Below are 6164 nucleotides of genomic sequence, written 5' to 3' on the forward strand. Positions count from 1 at the left end.
GAAAATGCAAAACTGAATTAAACAACAAGCTATACTACGCGTTGCTCTACAGATTTTTTCATTCATTACCTTTTAGCAAGTACAACAGCGATTTGTAATATTAATACAAGGCTACAAGATGTTGGACTGATTGTAATCGATTAAATAGCTCAGCAATGTTTATTTCAGTCCTGGGAATATTGAAAGGTAAAATTGTGCGCTCAAAACGTAAAAGGAAATGTATAAATACAATAAAACAGATTGTCCAGCTCATTACCAAAGAAACTGTTAGTTATATTGGTCTACTACTTTATCAAAATTCTTGGATGGTCCACCAATATGCTAAAAATAACAGCAAATTCCACTCAAATTGCTCACCTTCATCTTAAAATAGTTCTTATTGTGTAATGTAGACTTTACTATGACGGAAAAAATGTCTACGAGACACCACCTGCTCTGAGGCATGATATAGTTGCAAAGACTGTTTACAATGCTATCTGCAGAAAGGATTACTCTGAAGTATGCATCAAAGGCATGTCAGAACCAGCAGGTATTCACATTTTTTAAAACAAGGAATACTGGTCGAACACCCCGATAAAAACATCAACTTGGTGCAAGCATAACAGACCTGATATTGTTCTATGGGACAGGGAATGAAAATCATTCACTGATGTAGAGGTCAGATGCTTGGCGGAGGTGAATGTACAATCAAAAGTCTTGGGAAAAGAGAATATTTATGGCGAATTAATGCGGAACGTACAGCTCTTGTACTCTGATTATGAATTCTGGTTTGTACCTACAATCATAGGTGCATTAGGTTATGTACAAGCAAATTTGTACAAAAATCTAGAAATACTCGGCTTCACAGAGAAGAGCAAAAGAAACTGACGCGGATTTTCCAAGTTCAATCTATTAGTGGCACACTGAAGATTTGTAAGACATTCCAATAATTCTCCACCTGAGATTCTTATGTGAATAGATGCACACACTTGGGTGTATTCATCGACAGTTCAACCAACTTACCAACTCAACCACATATTTGCAGCACATGAAACTCTCTTAACTCAAAGTCTTCTCGCTTTGTTATCGACCGGTTTCAATTCTCTGAAGATCATAAAACTCAAAAGTAAAATATGTAAGCATACATTAATGCATACATACATAAATACATATATGCATGCATACATAAATACTTACATACATACATACATACATACATACATACATACATATTGGGGTCCTGGGATATGTAACAGACTGCCTAAATACCAATCTTGAGAAATTAGGCTTCTCAAAACCAGAAAGGAGAAAGCTGATTCGAAGACTACAGATCCAATCCATCACTAGAACTGTAAAAATCTGTAAAACTTTCCAGAAGTTTATCATTTAAGTATATATGAGCATATCTAGATATGCAACTATATGCATGAGAAGACATACATACATACATACATACATACATACATACATACAAAAATACCCCGTTGATGTTGAAATTCCAATAAAGGAGCCTTGGAATTAGGTTAGAAACTGGTCCTTTCTCTACTGGCAAAAAATCTTGAAATAAAACTGAATCTGTACATATGCATACATGCATACATGCATATATACATACATACATACATACATACTCACATATAGACATACATACATACATACAGACATACATACATACATACGTACATACATATAGACAGACATACATACACATCGCAATCCCTTCTCATCTCCCATCTTGACATTCGTCTTCTCCAGCTCTTTATCATATGTAGATAACGTCATTTTCAATTAGAAACACTGCGACTTCATACATTTTTTCTGAACGCATTCTCCTTTCCTTTAGACGGATCAGCAATTTGAGTGAATTTTAGGTTCCAGAATTTCAGTACTCTTGCCTCTACCTGCATCCACAAGGTACCTCATGCTGGCTCCCTCTCTCGTTCTAATATCGGTCTTTTCATCTATAACATTACTTCCCTGCTGCCCACCCCTCGTCTACTTTCCACATCTCTGATCGCTTTACATCCACTGACATCTCTGTAGTTTATTTTATATGACAGAAACTGATAAAGTGTTAGCCGATCGTTTTAGGCAGCCAACATTTCTTAGATTTCCAACAAAATAGCGTTGGATCATTTTAGTCAGCCGCTTGCCATTTCAAGCCGCCGCACCGACCTTTATCTTATGGTCTCTTCTGTTTCCATCACAAACAACAGTTGAATTTCTGCTTATGAAAAGACGCCAGTCGAAATATCAGCAATCCCCTTGTTTTCCTCTAACCAACACACACACACACTCTCTCCCCGTTTCTCTCTCTCTCTCTCTCTCTCTCTCTCACACACACACACACACACACACACACACATACACACATACACACACATACAAATACACGCATGTAAACATCCAGAATATTCATCACCCTCATCTCTCACGCGTTATACACGATGTTTTGCTTACATCTAAAAACACTTGATGCCTATCTATTTATTAAGTATACATTTTATTTTGTCGATATCTCATGCATCCTATTATATCATTTACAGCATAAATCCTATTGTATCAACATCATACTAGCTCATATATACGCAATTACGCTTCTTATGTCAGTATCACCTGAATCGTTTTTACCCTTACCTTCAATTTCTACACTGTTGCTCACACACTCTCTTCTCAAGCACATTTACAAAACTGCTCCTACATTCAGAAACCACTTACACCCGTAAGCTTTCATTTTGTTGTTATTTAACAAGCTGCTTTTAACAAGCACTTTTTTCTATAACAAGATGTTTAATTAGAAGTAAATTTCCTCTCTTGTCCACCGATGTTGACAAGAGACAACCTATCCGAAAACTCGATATTTCTTCCCTTTTATTCACAGTGTAATAGGTTGATATTTTTACTATTGCTTGTTCTTGATATTTTGAGGAGTTTGGGAGAAAGGGTTGTTTTGTTTTGTTTTTTTTTGTTTTTTTATTTATCTGTTTTCGCTTTCTTTTTTTATTTTATCGTTGTGGATATTTCTATTTCTGCAATGACGGAAATTAAATCTGAGGATTACATGAATACTGGATTTCGAATTCTGAAGAGAGCTGTTTAAAGTTTGGTATCAAAAAAGTTTCAGCTGCTCAAACAATCAAACAATGATTGCGATAAGGGATATACACAAACAATAGTGCTCACACACACATACATATGCACATATGACAGACGTAAATTTAGATTAACACACACATACACAAACACATATATACTCACAGAACCTATTTCATTTACAACATGGCTGATTGTGAGATATTTTCCAAGACGGCAATAAAGCATTACAGAGACAAAATATAAATAACAATGTATTTGTATTCCAGAATATTCGATAAAATTTGCAGTTTGCAAAAGTACTGAATGAAAATTTATTTCAATGCGGAAAAATAAAAATCAACAAATGCAGAATTGAATTGACTTAACATAAAACTAGTTCTCTCGCAGTTTGTCGGTTTCAGAAGGTACAAAAATAAAACTCCGAATAGCAGTATTTGGTTTTGATACCAATGAGTCTCAAAAGAAGCTACTTTGCTCGTTGCGAATCAGTGACCGATGGTCGCTTTGTTTACAATATATTGCTAGCTGGAGTGAACCCTGGCAATCTCTCTGGCGACGAGGTGCTCGCAACTGCAGATGAGCCAACCAGCTCGAAACTAAGTCAGTCTTGCTGTTAGAGGATGGTAGAGGCTCGCTCCCCTGCTAGAAATATATATGTATGTACAGAGTGCAGGCTGCACCGATAACCAGCTGGCGGAAAATCTGCCTGAGGTTAAACTAGTAGAAACATGGAACAACCACTTTAATGTGGCGATTAACTTGACTGATATATATATATATATATATATATATATATATATATATATGTATGTGTGTGTGTGTGTGTGTGTGTGTGTGTGTGTGTGTATGTGTGTGTGTGTGTGTGTGTGTATACGGCAAATAAGGGTAACCACTTTTTACCCCAGCCTATGTATGACACTCAGTTGCGAGATTGCCACGCAATAACCGGCATTTGGGTATGAATAATTGGGTACACTACCAGCAGTATATTGGATAGGCACTATCCCTTAGTTTGTTGTTTTCCCAACCTCTAACTCTCACAGAAATATATATATATATATATATATATATATATATATATATATATATATATATATATATATATATATATATATATATATATATATAATCATGTAGAGAATGGAGAAACAAACACAGGAAGAAGCAGGTCGATTGCGCGAGTTAGCCATTAATTTAATCAATTATGTGGAGATTATGTAATGTTACATTTACGATCGTTTCGATTTGCCAATTTGATTGGCAGATCTCTTCAGAATGTTGAGAAGTCTGTATAAGCTCGTGGTGTGAGGGATGAAGGAATAGAAGATAGGGGATATATTAATGTAAAGGATGCATATAGTGGTATGAGATTAGAGAAGACTCACTATACCTTACCTCTATTCTCATACCACTATATGCATCCTTTTACATTAGTATATCCCCTATCTTCTATTCCTGCATCTCTCACACCATGAACTTAAACAGTCTTCTCAACATTCTGAAGAGATCTGCCAATCAAATTGGCAAATCGAAACGATTAAATTAATGGCTAACTAGTGCAATCGACCTGCTTCTTCCTGTGTTTGTTTCTCCATTTTCTACATGATTATACTTATAAACTGCGGTTTACACGATAAATTACCTGGCTCTGGATACCTCCTAACAAAGACGGTACCCACACAAGTAATCTCATGGAGTGCCTTCGGAATTAATTATCCCCTGGTTGCTTAAACACTTCTAGCCTATCGCTTGAATGTTTAAACAATCCTAACTTATACCTATATATATATATATATATATATATATATATATATATATATATATATATATATATATATATATATATAGACACACACACACATATCTGTCTTGTTTTTTTTGTCCGCCACTACATTCCTCCATGGCAAGATTTAATTTGTGTATCCAAATTTAATTTGCGGTCCATGGGAAGAGCCGTTTTAACGATGCGTCCTGCCTAGCTCTTCGAAACGCCGGTGTTAAAACGGAGGTAGCTGATGAAGTAGAATGTTCTCTATGTGGCTTGTGTGTTTTCCCGTCTACGTTTTGTTTGCAATGTCCTGTACCCAGATATGCACCTATACATACAGGTGGATGTCGGTACGCACATACCTGTACGTATATATGCATATACTCATTTACTATTTGTTTATATATATATATATATATATATATATATATATATATATATATATACGTACACTTCCCAGGCTTCTACCAAGTTCAGTCACAGTAGAAGATTATTCGGATGAAGTGCTGCGCAGTGAGATTGAACTCAAAATTACGTGGTAGTGAAGGAATCCTCTTAATCATACAGCCATACCCCATACATACATATACACTCACATATATGTGTGTATGTATGTATATGTGCACACATACATATATGTATAGAGAGAGACACATACTGACGCAGACACACATATACACACACACATAAATACACACACATAAACACACACACACACGCACACGCACATAAACACACACACACGCACACACGCGCACACACGTGTTAAACAGGGTATAACAGTATTTGACCATTTGAACCTTCTAGCACCATCACTCAACAATACCACTATCTCTCCTACCACTTGTCTAGCATCATCGCCTATACCGCCGCCACCACCACCACCACCACCACCACCACCACCACCACCAATACCAACAACAAGAACAACAACAAAAACAACAACAGCAAAAACATCAACGACAATAAACAGCTTCTACAAAAATGACTTCAGAACAATAAACAAGGAATCAACAGCTTTTGTGCTTGTTTGGGGATTTTTGGACGATGTTGGTGGGGTGTGATGAAGGGGAGGGGGTAAATGAATTGCAATTAGATCTTATCTTATAAAAGTCATAAATTGTTTCACACGCACAAAGATATGTAAAGCAAAAGGTAGCAAACAAACAAAATAAAATAAAGTATATAAAATGGAATAAACAAAAATTGTGTATGCATATGTATAATATATATATATACATATTTACAAGCACACATATACATGTCCTCAATCAAATACCTTACGCACCCTATATATATATATATATATATATATATATTT

This window comes from Octopus bimaculoides, chromosome 9, assembly GCF_046866305.1.
Source record: "Octopus bimaculoides isolate indiv1 chromosome 9, ASM4686630v1, whole genome shotgun sequence".
Classification (NCBI taxonomy): domain Eukaryota; kingdom Metazoa; phylum Mollusca; class Cephalopoda; order Octopoda; family Octopodidae; genus Octopus; species Octopus bimaculoides.